Source organism: Dermacentor silvarum, chromosome 2, assembly GCF_013339745.2.
Source record: "Dermacentor silvarum isolate Dsil-2018 chromosome 2, BIME_Dsil_1.4, whole genome shotgun sequence".
In the NCBI taxonomy this organism is placed as follows: Eukaryota; Metazoa; Arthropoda; class Arachnida; order Ixodida; family Ixodidae; genus Dermacentor; species Dermacentor silvarum.
The window spans coordinates 213,707,261-213,726,728 of record NC_051155.1 but is presented as its reverse complement, the minus strand read 5'-3'; the positions used below and the strand labels follow the sequence as shown (position 1 = coordinate 213,726,728).

General features: G+C 51.1%; 1 protein-coding gene across 1 annotated transcript in view; it reads right to left on the bottom strand.

The window, feature by feature from the left end:
- Positions 1–19,468, bottom strand: part of LOC119442575 (S phase cyclin A-associated protein in the endoplasmic reticulum-like) — a 168,394-nt gene that overhangs the window by 48,698 nt on the left and 100,228 nt on the right. The gene's annotated exons all lie outside the window — the stretch shown is intronic.

Below are 19,468 nucleotides of genomic sequence, written 5' to 3'. Positions count from 1 at the left end.
CACGTTTCGAGATATTAATTCCCGGACTTTGCAGAGAAAAGTGCTTTCCATTCTCTCTGCGCTGATTCGCCAGTCTACGTTCATTAGGTACACGATAATCTTTTTTGAGCAGCAAAACAACAAACTGCTGGAGGAACAGTAATAGAAAGGCTGTTGCTTACATCTAGCTCTACGTCTTAGCTAGTCGCGGTGAGCTTTGTTTGCGGGATGCATTAGCAGCGCAATTTGCACTAGTTTTCTTTTTTATACTACACCCGATATCTTGAATGTGACTTGACTCGTGCAAGCTGCAATTCGTCTCCAGAGTAGACGCACGGAAATGTGTTTTCCAGTTAGTCCGACCTCGGAAACCGCACTGCAATGTCCCTGGAAGTATCATGCGTGCGTCTGCATCACATGTCATTGCTCTAACGGCTGCCATCGGCGGCGCAGTGCTCCGGAGCGCCGCGGGCGCCTTACGATGGCCGTCCGATGCGTATACTGATTTATATACAGCTAAAGGTCCGATTACGACGCCATCACGACCACGAGCGCATATATAATTGCCGAAATGCCATGTCATGCAAGCCATGCATATCCTGATATATATATCCAGTCAAAGAAGCAGCCACGACTGCATCACAATTACGGGCACGTATACCTAGTAGTCCAAGCTAGTACACAAGTTGGATCACTGGATCAACGCAAGAGGCTAGATGGAAAGGCTGTAAGTGGCCTCAAGTAGGCAAAGCATGGTTCGCATTAAAGCACTCCCTTTCTCCCCCCCCTCTGCTGCAGATGTGCCCCGCACAGCCCATGTGCCCCGGAACCCTCTCCCCGTGTGCTCCCGGAAACCCGTGCACGACGTCTCCTGCCGGAATTCCGCCGGCGCCGCCGGGACCACTTCATGGATTGGCGGCCATGTTCCAAACCGGTGACGACCCTCCTGTGGACAATGCACCGTACGCTCAGTATCTACAAGATCCACCGCTGCAGCCGCAGCCGCCACCGCCGCCGCCGCCGCAACCGCCGCAACCCCCACCGCCACCGCCACCACAACCGCCGCAACCGCCGCAACCGTATCCGGCACAGCCACAGTATCCGCCACAGCCACCGTATCCGCCACAGGGGCCAAATCAGCCGCCAGCATATGGGCAGCCGCCGTCGCCGCAGCTGCCCGGCGCCGCATTTCAACCCTGTCCTAACACCGGGATATGTCCAGTCTTCAACGTGCCATGCGCTGCGGGGACGGTGACGGTGAGCGCTGCTAGAGGTAGCAAAGAAAAAGAAAAAAACGTGGGCAGCTTGCACTAGTGGTGCAAGGCTAGAGCAAACGGCGGAGCTGGTGATCGACCTAGCTTTTTCCAGGTTTTACATGCCTTGGCTAAGTTTTGCTAGGAAATGCTAAGTGCTGCTAGGCACGGTATTCCGAATCGCCTCGCCACCGACGCGCAGATTCTCGCTTGGCCGCGCGACGCGCTTCAAGATGATCGGCTTCTTCTTCGGGTGTCTGGATCTTCTTTGGTCGTCCCAAGTCAAGGCTACATGTACTCGCCAAAGAGTCAACGAGAGTTATGACCTGTATCTCCCCGGTGAAGTCATGGCCAAGCTGCGCCTTCACACTGGCTGGTCGAAACCTGCCGAACCGAAGCCAGAGGCGCCTGCTGTAGTCACGGACACCGCGCGCGTTCGGCGCGAACGCGGGGAAACGCGAACGGCGTCGGCAGCAGCTCTGCGCATTGCCTCGTTGGTGCTGCTACAATTTCTTTCTTTCTCTCTCGCGCGCTTTCATTTTCTTTTTCTCTCTGCCGAGTATAGCGCGCACCGCGCGCACGCTCTCCTTCCCTCTCCTTAACGTCCCATTTAACATGTTATTTAGAAGTTATTCTAACCTCCCATGTCAAGGCAACATGTGCACGGCACGGAGGAGGCGAAGCACACGCTGCTCCGCGAGGTGGTTGCTAGGCAACGCAGGGCCCCTAAACCACCTCAGATATTTTTTGAACATTTCAAGTAAACACGCGCAGAGAGTTCAGAATGCCGTCAAGATCAACGATGCCAAACGCTGAAGCGCTACGCGCCGCGGGCGCACCACAAAAAAAGAAAAAAGAAAGAAAAAAAACGCCGTCCTGCTCTCCTGGCTTTTCCGGTATCCCCAGCGGTCGTCACCATAGAGTTTCTCACTATATTATATGTGTTATAGTAGAGTGTACTAGGTCACTCTAGTTATAGTGAGAAACTATATGGTCGTCACGATGTCAGCAGGGTGAATCTGGTTGTTGTCAGAGGGTCGAATGTGTGTTGACAACAACGCAGGGCCCCTAAACCACCTCAGATATTTTTTGAACATTTCAAGTAAACACCCGCAGAGAGTTCAGAATGCCGTCACGATCAACGATGCCAAACGCTGCAGCGCTACGCGATGCGGGCGCACCACAAGGGAAAAAAAAAAAAAAAAAAAAAACGCCGTCCTGCTCTCCTGGCTTTTCCGGTATCCCCAGCGGTCGTCACCATAGTTTCTCACTATATTATATGTGTTATAGTAGAGTGTACTAGGTCACTCTAGTTATAGTGAGAAACTCTATGGTCGTCACGATGTCAGCAGGGTGAATCTGGTGATGTCAGCGGCGATGACGATGCCCACTGGCCGAACAAGAACCTACGACTTCCGGTTTGTCTGCTAGAAGGTACGCGCGCTCTCTGCTCTTCGTCGTGTTGCTCGCTTGTGCGCCCTTGCGAATCGGTAATTACAGCCCGCAACGCAAGTGTCAAATCGCTCGCGTTCCAACACAGTCGTGCTTAGCGGTCTGATTAGCTGCGTAAACAGAGTGTGACAGTGTTGGTATTTCCAGACGTGCGCGCAACACAGGGTCTATAGCGGTACGCTTCGCATAATACGGGCTGGCACCGCAGTAACAGCGCGTAGCCGAGAAGCGCAATTAGTCCACGTTACCGGCCCGGTAACTTATCGCACGCCATTTGCCATTCGCGGGCCGCCGTTCTACAGCGGTTCTTGCTCGCGAAAGGCGAGATTTCCTTGCTGTACGTAGAGAGGATGAGACCGGGACTCATTTGTGCGGCAGCCTCACCGCCGATATCGTCACTAGGCCTTTTCCGGTTCCCTTCAAAGCTAAAGCGGACGGCGCTTCTAAATGAATTACCGTAAAACCCCTATATAAGAAAAGTAGCGCCATCCACTTCCCTCCTCCTCCGTTCCACTATCGCGCTCGGCGCGACCAGCGCGATCGAGGCGCGATATCGACAGTGGCGCCGCCTGCGTCGGGCCTGCCGTGGCTGACGACAGCTAACGCGCTACCAGAGGAAATCCGAGGAAAACTTCGATTGCGCCCTGCGGAGACGTTCTTGAGGCGCGATTTTGCTTCGTCAGTCAGTAACTGGTCTTAATAATGTCGTTTTGGAAGTAGCAACGCGACGATGCGAGACGGCGCAAATATCAAGTGTGCAGCAAGCGTTTGCGCACGCCGGATGGTGAACAAAAAAAGCCTTTTGCCCTCGCCTTGTCGGTTGCGGCAACTTAAGGCGCAGCAGCATGCCATCACAACGAAGTTCTTGTCCCTAACACGTTTGATCCGTTTGTGCGTACAGCACTTTCGTCGCACAGGCCCGAGAATGGCAGTCGGAGCGCGCTGGAAAGAAAAAAATATACAAAAGCGCGACGCGAACTTCCACGTGACACGGATTGGCCAATGGGGGAGCGGAGGAGGCTGGGGCGACAGGAGGCGGCTAAGAGAGGGCGAGGAGGAAGCGCCGGGGTGAGCGCGGTGGCGGCAAGATCTAAGAATGGCGCTACTTTTATAAATATAGGGGCTTTAAATTACCGACGCTCACAAGCAGCAATATTTTCTTATCGTTGTTATCTCTCTTCGCAATAATTGTACACAAAGAAGAAAAATACGCTGATATTGGCGGCGCCGTCGGCTGGGATGCGAGCACAGCCGAGCCGGTCGTCTCCCGTCGGTAGCCGTGCACTGCAGCTGAGCTGCAGCCGATGTTTTCGTTGCCGGTGGCGGAGGCGCGCAGCTTCGCGGTCGTCGATTGGCCCGTTGATCGTGCAGCGGGCGGGCGCCGGCCGAACTGCCGTCTACTTTGGACACCTCTCGCGCGGCAGACGTTCAACGGCACTGGAGCAGTATTGCCAACCATTTTTTAGGAAATACCCTATACGTCACAGTCAAAATTACCCTACTTTACCCTACACAGTTTTTTTATTACCCTACATTTTACCCTACACCTAAAATAGCACAGTGGAATAATAATAAATTACAGACTATACTTCACAATACGACGTGATAGATGTGCGGTGGCGCTAAAGTCGGTCGCGACTGTCATCGAAATAATTAGGGAAAAAAAGCGCATACCAAAAGCGAGCGTACGCGCCTGAGCGCACATCGTCTCCCAGAAGTGGAAGGGAGCGAGAGAGTGATTAAAGTCTTTATTGATCAAAAGATTGTAGTGTGGCTTACTAGTCCGGTGTAGGTCGTTGTGTTGCATATAAGAAAAGGCCATAACAAAACGTAGCAAATCAATGTAAGCAAAACAAGGGACCACAGGATCGGCGCGCCGCGCCGTGCCGTCGCAGACAGCTCCGATTCTAACGGCTCCTAAACTACTCGTATAAAGGAAAATAATTGAAAGGTGGGCGAGGTGGTTTGGTTTCATGATGTAAAAGACAGGCTAAGCAAACCAGGGATAAAGTGAAGAACTACATAATAAAATGCAGTTGCGAGTTCAGCGCGCGTTCTGATTTTTCTGAAAAGTGAGTTAGTGAGTACGAATAACAATGCTAGCACAGAGATATGTGAAGTTCCATCTTCCGGCCCTGCCCTATGTTGGTGAGATTTCAATTAAAACAGCTCCAATTTTATTCAAAGAACGATTTAGTTTTCGGATCCGTGTCGAGAATAGCACCGTCGGAGCTGTCGCATCGATCGGCTGGTTTTTAAAGTCACTTGTCAACGGTTCATTTTTCCCTGACCGTTGACGAGCAAAAAGTTTTTTCTGGGGTTTGACGTGTCATAACCAGTTCTAAATATGAGGCACGCCGTAGTGGAGGGCGCCAGATTAATTTTGACCACCTGGGGTTCTTTAACTGCACACACTACAACGCAAGCACACGGGCGTTCTTGCAAAAAGTGAAAATTACCCTACGCCTGGTAAGAAAATCGCATTACCGCCCTACTACCCTACGCTGCCCGAAAAATTTCGAAAATACCCTACAAGTATGGCAATTACCCTATGGTTGGCAACACTGCATTGGAGGCCAGTTCGCCGTCGGTATGTTTGCGGCTAGCGTGGACGTGCCTTAACCGGAAGTAGGCAGTGTTTCGAGAAGCCCATTGGCGATGACGTATGTCACGTGACATTTCGAGAAGCACTCGGAGAGTGTACACTCTAGCGAGGGCAGACCAGCCGACGAGGAGAGTATAGCGAAGGAAAGAGCGAAACGAGCGAGGGACGTTTTTCGATCATCAAACGCGTGTAACTCCGCTATTATGGCACCATTTCGAAAAATTCTCGCGGCTACATGTTCGTTGTAGACTCGTGCACAACTGCAACACCACAACTAAATTTACACCTCTGGGTGGTTTAGGGGTCTTTTAAGCCGGAACCGCATGGCGGGATTTCAGGCGCGATTGACGAGCGGATGGTGGGACGCGCGCGTCGTTCTGAAGCGCGCGTCCCAGCAGGATCCATCACGAAATCGCGCCGTCGCGTTCTGCTACTCGCAGTAAAAAAAAAAACGCCTCGCGCGTCGCGTCCGCGTGCAGTCACGTGGCATTTTGGCTTTTTGGTTTTGCCACCAGATGGCCCTGCTCTCCGCGCATCGCTCAGGGAATTTACGCATCTCGGCAGAGCCTTTTTGGCGGAACTTTTTTTTTAGATGCGAAGCAGCTTATGGTCGGGGCTATGTCCCTCCTTCCCTCCGCCGTGCGGCGTCCACACCCCTACTGTGCATGCACATCTGCCGGCTTCCGGTAGCCGGAACCGGAAGCCGGCTTCCACTTCCGTTTCCACTTCCGCTTCCGTTTCCAGAAGCCAGCTTCCGGCAACAGTCACTAACGCCGCGCGCGTTCGGACATGCAGCAGCACCAGCAACGCGCAGGACTGTTGTCGACGCCGTCAGCGTTTTACCCGCGTTCGGTGCGAACGCGGGTAAAACGCCGACGGCGTCGACAACAGTTCTGCGCGTTCCTGGTGCTGCTGCATGTGCAAGTTTATAGAGATGACAAAACTACCTTGAGTCGACCCCATGGCTGCTTCGCATACTACTCAGGGTTCCCCTACGGGAAGATGGTGTAATTTTTTTTTTCTCGGCAGAACTGGCGCGCGTGTCGAAGGAAACACGTGTTCGTTCGCGCATCAAGTTCAACCAATATGGACAAAGCAACCTTCAATGAGGCCCTAAATAGTAGCAATCGCCTCCTCTGCTCGGTAGTAAGCTGCCAACACTCCATTTTCTACGTGAAGTTGTAAACAAGCAGCGGCCACTCAGCATGCAGAAGATACATAGTCGCAGTTTAGAACACAATATGCTGTTTGAAATGAAGCTTGATAAATAAACTTTGGAAAAAATGTCGCTGTCTAATTACACGAAGATTATTTTTATTGTAGTGTCCTGTAATTTTAAAGGAATAATATACATGCGGCAAAAAAGACAATTCATGTCGTTGGGAGTTATGTTGTCTGGCCACCCGGAAAACGTGGCGCGAAAGCGCCGCTCCATTTTTTCGTGCGGGTGCTCGCGCGTCGGCGGCAACGCGGGCGTTCGCCGCGCGTCGCGTTTTTCGCGAGCGAAAAACGCGCCATGCGGTTCCAGCTTTAAACAGCTCCGCTGTTTAAAAGCGTGGCCGCGATTCGTCTTGCCAGAGTTGCTGTATATGCCACCTTTGAGCCTGTTTGCTCCGTTCACACTGGCCCAGATGCAAAAGCTGCAAAAGGCGTAACGGGCCCCAGTGGCGTCCTCGTAGACACACTCGCACCATGCAGATCGCATTACGAATGAAATTTTGTAATTTAGCAATTACTTTGTTTTCTCGGTAACGCTAACTGTAATTCAATTACTTTTAGGGGCGAAGCTCCTTAGGGTGTGGGTCGTTCCCTCCTCTGTAGTAGTAGCAGTAGTAGTAGTATGTAGCCACCTGTAGTTTTATGAAGTGTTCACTAGATGGCGTTCCGGTTCCGGTTCCACTTTGCGCGCGTTCGGTGCGAACGCGGGCATAACGCCGACGGCGTCGACAACAGTTCTGCACGTTGCTGGTGCTGCTGCATGTCCAAGTTTATACAGCTGATAAAACTACCTTGAGTCTCTCGTTCCCGACGCGCGCTCTCTTTATCTCTCGTCCGTAGCTGTGGTTTACCCGAATGATCCCCCGGTGCTTCGCCCACTCATCATCATTCACTTCGTGGATATGCTGTGATTTTTTTCTGGAGAGTGTCGCTGCAGCCACGGCACGCGTGTTGCAAAAGTGCATACATGTGTGTGAACAAATAAAACCAAACTAAAACCAAACACAAGCATAACAAGTAAAGCATAAGACAAACTGAGTAATTACACAATATGTAATGTTGTGAAAAAAGCAAACGGTATAATAAGTACAGTCGCACACAAAAATATTACCAAATCATTCCATTTTAGATAATACGTTCATAAATGCGTCGTGTTTCTCAAAGCTACTACGCGGCTGCAGGAAGAGCACTTCACTGCGTTTATATACGTGCCAGATATGAATGTAAGCATGCACTGCTACGCGCAACACTGCAGCTTCGTGGCCGTAGTAATCTTTTTTCAGTATCCGATTATACGTAACCAGGAAACATTTTTGACGAAACGAGCTCTGACAGGCGATGCATTTATGAGCACTTAAATTTGGCGGGAACTACAGAGCCCAAAGGAATGAAAACGTGCACACGGGTTACCTCCTTCCCACAAACCGCGTCCTGCAGCTATGCCTGGATCACCTGAACATGGCAGGCTTGCAGATTTGTTCTTCTCCCATAGAAGCCCAACCTCTGAACTTTCCTTTTATAATAAAATTCTCTCCCACTCTCCTGGAAGTGTACATAGGCGGCCTTTATAGGTAGCAAAAGCTACTGCTCAATTTTTCTTCACTTGGTGTGCAGTCTACGACTTATCTGATATAGACAGAAGTTTTTGTATGTTAAACTTATGTTTCTATCTGTTTGATATATTGCGTGACTCTAATGCACCTTGTTTTAGTGACTGTAACACCTCGACAGTATTTGTAGGGCTGAATAGTATTCAGCATTATATAAAATTACATTACAGATTTGGCCACCTTTTCAAGGAGCGTTTGATTGCATCAATTACAATAAGTCATTTAAGTCTAAATGGCTGAAGAGTGATGGGCATCGAGACGAGGTCCACCAGATGTTGTTAGGCAAATTGAAACAGCGCTTCTGTGGCTCGATAGCGACGGCCACTTTGGACGTTGGTGCCAGGGAATTACCTATGGACAATTTTTCAGTTTTTCAGCCGCCATGTCAGGAGTGCCTTCCCCTAGCCCCTACAGTCAGTCATAAAACTTTAATCTATGTACTGGGAGTGATGGGTTCTGCAACCCCGCCAGATGGCGCTTAGTTGGTGCTGAAGGCGACCTCTGGGGCTCACACTGTGACCCAGACTTTTATTCCGGATCAGAGCTGGCCAGCAAGGTCTCCCACTTTTCCGAGCTTACATGCTTCTGGAGTTCTTTGGGTGGTGGGTCTGTGGGGCAGTTCCAAAAGATGTGTTCCATCGTGGCTCTCTGGCCACATTTGGAGTAATCGGGTTTGAATTCGTGTGGGTTGATGTAGTGCATCCTGACCGGGTTTGGAAGAGTATTGGGTGATTTCCTGGTAACTGATGAGACTGTAGCGCCCACCGAGGCTGCTAAGCGCGAACGCTAAGGTCAGCGTTCTCGGCCGGCGCCTTGGGGCCGGCTGCGACAGACGAGAAAAATAAAGTTGGGCGGCGCGTGCCAGCGGCGCAAGCACGGCACGCGCTAGTCCGTTCTGAAAGCCTGCTGAGCTGGTCCTCTTGTTCTGGCGCTCCGCTGCGACCCCTCGGTTCTCGACAGTGGTGACTCCGGCCTAAGAGATGACCGACCCCAGCAACCTCCCGCCCTCAGGCAACCTCCCGCCTGACGCTACCTCGCGCCCACGGGACGTCGCAGCTCTACAGCTCCGCCTGCCCTCGTTCTGGCGCCACAACCCGCAGGTTTGGTTCGCCCAAGTCGAAGCCACCTTCGATCTGCACAACATCACCTCGGAGACTTCGCGGTTTCGCCACTTGCTTTGCAACCTGTCTCCTGAGGTGGCTCAGGAAGTGGCGGACGTTATCGCTGCACCTTTGAGTGATGCCCCATACCAGCAACTGAAGCAGAGCATTTTAGAACGTACCACGGCGTCTGAGAGCGCGCGCATCCAGCAGCTGCTTACCTCCGAGGACCTTGGAGATCGCCGCCCTTCCCAGCTGCTCAACAGCATGCGACAGCTCCTGGGCACAAGCAACGTCGACTCGAACAGTGCGCTGTTGAGGGAGCTCTTCCTGCAGCGCTTACCACAGTCCACCCGCCTTGTCTTGGCCGCTACAGAGGACTTGACCCTCGACCGCCTCGCCCAGCTCGCTGATCGAATCCACGACGCGACTTCTCCTTCAGTCGCCGCCCTCTCTTCAACGCCACAGTCCTCAACCATGGCCCGCTTAGAGTCCCGGATCGACCAGCTCGCCGCTTCCATCGACGCCCTTGGGACGTCCTCCCATGACGAGCGCGGCTCCACCTCATGTCCCAGCCGCCGTCCTTCTTCCTCGACCAGTCGCCGCTCGCGCAGTCCTCGACGCTCGCCTATCTGCTGGTACCATCGCACTTTCCAGCAACGCGCCCGTCAGTGCAAGTCCCCATGCGAATGGTCGGGAAACGCACCGCGAGATCACTGACGGCGGCATGTGACCTCGCCTTACAACCCGGCCGCCTTTTCATAGTCATGGATCGCATTTCCGGCCTGCGGTTCCTTGTAGACACGGGTGCCGAGGTCAGTGTACTGCCGTCCTCCAAGCGTGACCGCGCTTATAAGTCACCTGGACCTACACTCCGCGCGGCAAACTCTACTTCCATCGCCACGTATGGTCTGCGGTCCCTCACTCTCGACCTAGGCCTGCGGCGCACATTCCGGTGGGTCTTCATCGTAGCCGACGTCCATCAGCCTATCCTCGGTTCCGACTTCCTGACTCATTTCGACCTTGACGTCAGCATGCGCCGCCATCGCCTGATTGACAGCAAGACGCGCCTCTCGATCCCTGGCGTTCTGTCGGCTGTCGCTCCCACCGGCATCCGCACGCTGATCCCAACATGCCCGTATGCTCGTATCCTCGAAGACTTCCCTGAGGTGACAAGGCCCTGCAATTTAAATCAGCCTCCCAAGCACAGCGTCACCCACCACATTGTCACACGTGGTCCACCTGTCGCAGCCCGTCCGCGCCGCCTCTTCGGTGAGCGTCTGGACATTGCTAAACGGGAATTCGAGCACATGCTCCAGCTAGGTATTATTCGCCCGTCGTCCAGCAGTTGGGCCTCCCCGCTTCATCTGGTGCCCAAGAAAGAACCGGGTGACTGGCGTCCGTGCGGTGACTACCGGGCGCTCAACGCTCACACGGTCCACGATAGCTACCCCCTTCCACACATCCAAGATTTTACAGGCCATTTGGAGGGATGCAAAATCTTTAGTAAGGTGGACCTTGTCAAGGCCTATCACCAAATCCCCGTTGAGCCGGCCGATATCCCGAAGACAGCCATTACTACACCCTTCGGCCTGTTTGAGTTTGTGCGCATGCCCTTTGGGTTACGCAACGCAGCTCAAACGTTCCAACGATTCATTGCCGAGGTAACGCGCGGCCTCCCGGCTGTATTTGCCTACATCGACGACATCCTCGTCGCGAGTCCCAATCCACAAGATCATGAGCGTCACCTCCGGGAACTCTTTCAACGCCTTCAACAATTTGGCCTGGTTGTCAACCCCCAGAAATGCGTATTTGGATCTTCCGAGCTCGAGTTTCTGGGCCACCACATCTCGGAGCTGGGAATTCGTCCGTTGCCCTCTCACGTCCAGGCCGTGAAAGACTTCCCAGCACCCACTACCCTACGCCAGCTGCGTGAGTTCCTCGGCCTAGTGAATTTCTCCCGACGTTTCATTCCGCACTGCGCTGAGCTTCTACACCCACTGACTAACCTTCTTCGCACGACCAAGGGCTCCTCATCTGCGATTTCCTGGTCTCCCGAAGCTGACGCTGCTTTCAGGGCTGCTAAACAAGCCGTTGCCGATGCGGTACTTCTCGTACACCCGAGAACTAACGTGCCAACCCGCATCATGGTGGATGCTTCCAGTGTGGCCATTGGCGCTGTTCTCCAGCAGAAAATCAACTCCGAGTGGCGCCCACTGGGTTTCTTCTCTCGGAAGCTCCAACCTGCCGAGACTCGCTACAGCGTTTTTGGCCGCGAGCTGCTCGCCATCTACTCCACCATCCAGCACTTTCGGCACTTCTTGGAGGGCCAGCCATTCTATATTCTAACTGATCATAAGCCTCTGGTGTATGTCTTCCGTACAAACTCTTCCAAGTACGTCGCACGTGAAGTTCGTCAACTGGCCTATATATCGGAGTTCACCACGGATATCCGGCACATCAAAGGCACCGACAACGAGGCAGCTGACGCACTTTCACGCATCACCTCCCTCGGCACTTCTACATCGACTGTGGATTGGGAGGGTCTAGCTCGTGCGCAGATGGAAGACCCCGAGCTGCAAGCGCTGCGTGACCATCCCCGTTCCCTCCGTCTACAACTCGTTCCTCACCCGTTTGTGCCTGGCTCCCTCTGGTGCGACATGTCAGCGGCTACACCTCGCCCCTTCATTCCGACTGCCTTCCGTCGTGCGGTGTTCCAATCACTTCATGACATCTGCCATCCCAGCGTCCGAGCCACGCAGCGCCTCGTTACACAGCGGTATGTCTGGCCAAGCATCAACACCGATGTTCGCCAGTGGGCCCGCTCATGCCTCGCATGCCAGACCGCCAAAGTGACCCGCCACACGAAGACTCCCACACAGTCGTTCTTGCCCCCTGGCTGCCGTTTTGACCACGTCCATCTTGATTTGGTGGGACCACTTCCTCACTCTCACGGCTGTCGCTACATTCTGACAATGATCGACCGCTTCACCCGTTGGCCCGAAGCCGTGCCCATTCCGGACATCACTGCGGAAACGGTCGCCAAAGCCTTCGTTTCAGCATGGGTTTCCCGCTTCGGCTGCCCCAGCATCGTGACAACTGATCGCGGCCGGCAATTTGACTGCACACTTTTCACTTCACTCAACCGCCTGCTTGGCACTAAGCACTGCCGTACCACTGCATATCATCCCTGTGCCAACGGCATGGTTGAGCGGCTCCATCGCCAGCTCAAGGCTGCACTCACTGCGCGCCTGGATCGAGAGCACTGGGTCGACCACCTTCCTATGGTGCTTCTCGGCCTACGTGCCGTCCTTCGTCGCGACCTTGGCTGTTCAGCGGCCGAACTCGTCTACGGTGCACCCCTGCGGCTTCCTGGAGACTTGTTCGTTTCTTCGGCCCCCTCGCCCCAGCCGCTACAGTACCTCCAACGCCTACAGGACTGCATTCAGCACCTGCGCCCCGTACCACCTCGGTCATCGGACCACAGCATCTTTGTCCACCCGGACCTTGAGTCCTCGTCCCACGTCTTCCTCCGACGAGACGCTATCAAGGCGCCTCTTACACCCTCCTACGACGGACCATACCGTGTCCTCCACAAGACGCAGAAGTCCGCCACCATCCTATTGAATGGCCGCGAAGAAGTCGTTTCGCTGGACCGCCTCAAACCAGCCTACGTCGAAACGCCTCCCAAGGAGCTCCCCGCGGATGTCGCTGACGCACCCGTCGATATGCTCGACACCAAGACAGCCCCATCTCTGCCTCGTCGACGAGTACATTTCGCCGTTCCGTCTAGGCGGGGGGCCTTGTAGCGCCCACCGAGGCTGCTAAGCGCGAACGCTAAGGTCAGCGTTCTCGGCCGGCGCCTTGGGGCCGGCTGCGACAGACGAGAAAAATAAAGTTGGGCGGCGCGTGCCAGCGGCGCAAGCACGGCACGCGCTAGTCCGTTCTGAAAGCCTGCTGAGCTGGTCCTCTTGTTCTGGCGCTCCGCTGCGACCCCTCGGTTCTCGACAAGACCTTCCTCTGTGCGTTCCGGACTCGAGTCATTGCTCACGGCTCAGCCGATAAATCCTCGAGGCATATTGTGAGCTGCCTCGTTCCCAGGGTTGTCAGAGTGAGCCGGTACCCAGATTAGTTCCCCGTCCCTCCGGTTTTCAGGGCAGTTTTGGCGGATCTTGAGAGAAATTTTTGAGATTCTTCCTCTCGAGTAATTATTAAGGTTTTGGCATCACTTAAAACTGTTTCAATTTTAGGGTTCGTTAAAGCTAGTGCTATGGCCGAGCTTCCTCCGCAACGTCGGAGTGTTTGACTCTGACTGTAGCTATTGATACTGGTTCTCCGTTTGCCATGGAGACTATCGCAAAGGCATTGATATTGCCGGGGTATGCTGCCGCATCAACATCAACAACATCTCATCAACAACATGTGAATGGCTGCAGAGGAAGCATTAAAGGAGCCAGGCCAGTTCGTTCTATTTATTACTGTATTTGCACAATGTTAATAAATGTAGGGAGGAAGGTAAAAACTAATTGATTACATTTTTAATAATTTCTCAATTACTTTCGTGGAGCAGCAATTAGTAACCATAATTACATTTTTGAAAGAATTGTAATTGCGATCGGTTACTTTTTTTCCGTAACGTGTACAAGTCTGCTCCACACAAGCTTGAATTGATGACAAGTTCACTAAGTGCGCACTATTTGTCAGGTACATTCCATTACCCTAGTGCAGAGCCTTAATTGCAGACCCGTCTTGGTTCGTCTGCAATTAGTAAGGCCTAATACTTGTTAGAAAAGCATCACGTGTGCGTATGAGGCTCAATATCGTGCACTGAACCTCGGATTAGCTAACTGTTTATGCCCGATCAGCAAGCGAATGGTGAGGTTAAGCGCAAACATCGCACAAATGTGACAACAGAAAGGCAACATGTGCAGTGCCAAGAGCCAGGAATGTCGCCTGAAATGGTCGTGGCGAAGAGCCAACCTAATGAGTGCAAAAAGCAGATCTAGAAGCCGCGAGACGTAGGATAAATAGCACAGCCCATCAAGAACAACAAGTGAAGGCCTCGATCAGTCGCAAGCGTGAAGCCCCGTGCTTGAGAAAGCAAGCTGAGGCAAGGGCACTATATGAGACACACGCAGATTCACAGGCAAAATGCTTTGCACAGTGTACACGTAAGAAACACGCCCTGCAACACTTTTTGGACATGCGTAGTAAACGAACTTGCTTAGTCGCTAGACAATATAGTCTCGAACGACACACATAATATGGCGCACATCAAACAACAAAAAGGATGGAACAGCCGCGAGAACGTGGCAGCCGCCAACATTTAGTTGCTGATAACTCTGTGCAAGGCACATGCAAAGAAATTCGTTGAAAAAAAAAAAGTCGTGGGGATCGAGATGTTTTTTGTTTAATATTAAACACATTTGATACATCTCATAAAAAGACTTGCAAGGTATTTTGCTTCCAACAATTAGTTAGGCTGGCAGAACGCATAACTAAACATATTAAAAGGCTGTCGTTATATCGCATTCTTTCGAAAGTTATGCAAGTGATCTAGCTTTTTGTTTTCTTCGTTCGTGCTTAGGATTCACCAGTAGTGACTTGTAATAGATGGAGAACCAAACACTCATACAAAATAATTCGCTTCAAAACACGCATTAAGCATCGTGGCAATCAAGCTACTTATTTAGTCAGCACCATGACCGTAGAAGTGGGCGCGTCGGCAGCCAGGTCACAGAAACTTAAATGTAGCAGGTATTCTGCACCTTCCATCTGCAGAGTTCATCTGCTTAATGTTTCAGTGGCGAACATTTCATTTTCTACCAACATTTTCTTTGTATACCCCTCCCCGACACACGCCGGGAGTGTGGGGCTGATGCAGAGACCTTCGGAGGTGTAGGTAGGTAGGTTTCGTGCTGAATAAATAACTTATATAGCAATAAATGTTGCCTTCATCTTCCTGTTCTAAACACACGCCGGGAGTGTGGGGCTGATGCAGAGACCTTCGGAGGTGTAGGTAGGTAGGTTTCGTGCTGAATAAATAACTTATATACAATAAATGTTGCCTTCATCTTCCTGTTCTAAAGCTGCCTATTTGTTTGCGAGCACCAGCCTGAATTGGTCTGCTTTTGCCCTTACTGCGTCTAGGTTGGCCTGTTTCTTCTCGACTAGTTTTACTCTTTCTCTCTTCAAATTGAGAGAAATCCTAAACCTCACCAACCTATGGTCACTGTACTTTACCCTATCTAACACTTCTACATCCTGCACTTTGCTGGGATCGGCAGAGAGTATGAAATCTATTTCATTCCTTGTTTCTCCATTAGGGCTTTTCCAGGTCCACTTCCTGTTGCTGTGCTTCCTGAAGAAGGTATTCATTATTCAGAGCCTATTCCTTTCCACCAATTCCACCAACATCTGTCCTCTAGCGTTCCTAGAATCGATGCCGTAGTTGCCAATTGCTTGCTCACCAGCCTGCTTTTCCCCCACTTTTGCATTGAAGTCGCCCATGACTACAGTATACTGAGTTTGCACTTAAACTGTTGAAATTCTTCATCATTGTGACTGGAGTATGGGGCGTAGGCTTGTACTACCTTCATTCTATACCTCCTATTCAGCTTTAATACGACGACTGCTACCCTCTCATTAATGCTGTAGAATTCATCAATGTTGCCCGCTATATCCTTATGGACTAGAAATACTACACCGAATTCTTTCTTATCTGGAAGACCTCTGTAGCAGAACATGTTGCCATTAGTCAGCACTGTATCATCATCATCATCATCAGCCTATATTTTATGTCCACTGCAGGACGAAGGCCTCTCCCTGCGATCTCCAATTACCCCTGTATTGCGCTAACGTATTCCAACTTGCGCCTGTAAATTTCCTAACTTCATCATCATCAGCATTGTATAAGCCTCACCAATTCTTCTAACCTCACTAAGGCCAATAATATCCCAGGCAATGCCTGATAATTCCTCAAATAGCCCTGCTATGCTAGCCTCACTTGAGAGGATGCGCATGCTGAACGTTGCCAGGTTCAAATTCCAGTGGCGGCCTGTCCAGACCTAGAGATCCTCAGCACCTGCAGTCAGACCTGCCACGTCGCAGGTCTGACCGCAGCCTTGGTCAGGTGCTCTGCAGCTGCTGGGGACTGAGGGCAAGGTTAATTGTAGGAGTCATGAAGGAGGTAGTGGCCAAATACTGCACCAGGGAGGCCACTTCCTGTTCTGGTGAGGGAGTGACATTGTTGAAGCTTAGTGGGTCTTCCTAATTTGGTTGCACGTGGACTAGTATAGCCCCACTAGCTCTCGGCAATATGTATCTATTTTTTTTGCCAGTGTCAGGCACCACTCCATGCCTGAAAATGTCGTGGACTGGAGGAGGATTCGAATTTACGACCTTCAGATTAGAAGCCGGGTGTTCTACCTCTGCTCCACGCCACCACCACGTTGAAAAAGAAAAGTGTACAATCATTGCAATCTACCGAGGCTAACATATGGGGCAGAAACTTGGAGGTTAACAAAGAATGTCGAGAACAAGTTAAGAACAGCACAAAGAGCGATGGAACGAAAAATGTTAGGCCTAACATTAAGGGACAGGAAAAGAGAAGTGTGGATCAAAGAGAAAACGGGGATACTAGTCGATATTCTAGTTGACATTAAGAGAAACAAATGGAACTGGGCAGGCCGTGTAATGCGTAGAATGGATAACCAGTGGACCATTAGAGTTTCAGAATGGATACCAAGAGAAAGGAAGCGCAGTCAATGACGGCAGAAAACTAGGTGGGGTGATGAAGTTAGGAAATTTGGAGGTGCAAATTGGAAAAAGCTAGCGCAAGACAGGGGTAATTGGAGATCGCAGGAAGAGGCCTTCGTCCTGCAGAGGACATAAATATAGGCTGATGATGATAGCAATGAATGTACATCGACAAAGTAATCTGCTAGTCAATGCGCTTGTGTAGTGCGCAATCAAACAATAAATGACGACATAAAACCTGTACATATAATGTCCACTCATATAGACACCTCTAAAGCACGCAGACTTCTTAATGAAATATCACATGATATTCAACTACGTCTTTGATTTTGAAGACAATAGAATTTAGCATGTCCAGTATTCCGGTAAGTGCAAGCGGCGGTCTAGGCGTTTTGCCGGATGGGCGGAGGTGCGAATGTGAGATGACGGTTTATTGGCATCCCCTTTAAAACAGTCACAAATAGTCAGGTATGCTATACATGCTTTTCATTCTAGTATTTTTGTATTGATCTCTTTCATTTTTTTCTCTTCCTCAAAACTTCTACATCTACCATGTACCGCTACCTTTGCCTGCAACGGATCCGGTCGTATCAATATCTTCCCTGTATTTTTTCCACCAGTACTCTAAACGTCCCCTGCTTATCTCGACTGCTGACCGGTTGATGCTTCCTTCCACTTTAAATCTAAGCGCTTCTGGAAGGTGTACGTTACCAACGGGTCTTTCTTCAAAACTAATTTTGCCCTGCACTTCTCTGACTGCAAACGAGGCCGAACCCATGCTACTGCCTCATTTGAGGTTTTGCCGTGGGCTCCCAAAGCCAACCGGCCATCCGATCCTCCATGTGCTGCAGTACACGTGCATTAGTCTACCGTTTGTCTTCCCGTTTTCTGCGTCTGCTCTATCAGCATAAAGTGCCGAGTTAATCATGATGCCGCATTTAAAAGGAAAGTGATAATGTGTGCGGAAATGGATGGAAATCGGGCCGCATCAAGGGCGTTAATTCGAAACTTGTGTGCGGGACTGGCGCAAACAGGAGGAGAGGTTTTTCGCCAGCAAAGCAACGCTAAAGGGTTTCAGTGGACCGAAGCAGGACGTCTTCTGCAACGATCCACTTCGGCGATACGATCGCCATGGCCCTATTTTGAAAGCAATCTGCGACGGAGAAAGTCCGCCGCGCACTGCGTTTTCGGCGCTTATATGTCGTGTTGAAGCGAGAGGCATGCTAGCACGAAGGTAAATTCACTGGCCGCGCTTCGTCACTCCAGCGTTTTTTGACAGCGAGTTTCCGCGGTCAACAAGCGAGATGTGTTCAGGTTTGCTTGTGTGTGTGCGACACCGTGCTTCTTAATTTATTTAGTAAGTGAATGTTTGCAAGTTTACACGGCCAATAAAACTGCTATCCTTACTTTGTATAGTGATCTACTAATTTGCTATCGCAATCGATGCTTCGCCTTGCGGGCGAAACTGCGAATTCTTTTATTCATCGCAACTTTAGTGCATCGGGAGTAAATCTTTGTTTTACCCGAGAGAAAGTTGTATTTCTGTATGCCTTTTTTTTGGTCACGTTAGAATAACAATATTTTTGGTCACTTTAGAATCGAGTAAATATGGTATGCCACGCGAATGACTTATCATATGACTGATGATGTCACAACAACAACCTATGCGTTTTTTACGTAGTCTGTCATTTAGTGTCTTTGGCAGCCTAGTTATGTAGCATTTATTAAGCGTGAGTGTACATGCCCCCTCTTAAGGTTCGCGATGCGGGTGTATGAAGCTCGGCGATAAAGGCCAAACCCCATATGCGCGAAAATGCATGCGACAGCGACGAGCGACACGACGTAGATCGCCTTCGCGCAAGCTGTTGCTTGCACAACCAAACCCCACTCACGCGACTGCTTCAGCGAGCGATCTCCATTGTTGCTAGCATGAGGGTGTCTACTCGTACCAAATGTGGCGCGTTGTCAGCGGTATGCAGTGAAAAAAATAAGATGTTTTCTTACACAATAATCCATAAAATTTTTTATCGTTGTCCTGCAGTATTTTTTTATGTGCACGTGCATAAACATTACTGTATTTGCTCGCTGTGTGCACGTTGCTGGGAGTCGAAAAGCACGTGGAGATACCGGTAGTACGTCACTGATGTACATCCCGTTCCGGTGTTTTACTATTGGCTGCTTGAGCAGAGCACTTCCGGGCGACGGGCGACAGATTTCAAATGTGAAAAACCGAGCGATCGCGCGATTTCCACCACGCGACACATCGCGCGAACGGCCCGTTTCGTCACTCATACCGTCGCTCGTCGCTGTCGCGTGCATTTTCGCGCATATGAGGTTTGGCCTTAAATGTTGGTACAGCACCAAGAATGAGGTCAGCGGTGCAGCTGTCACGGCAGGTGATGGATGACCCAGATTGTAATAGGCGACCGGCACTGCGGAAGATGTCATCGACAAAACTAGCGTGGTGCCAACTCAGTGCAGGTAGCGTGGTGC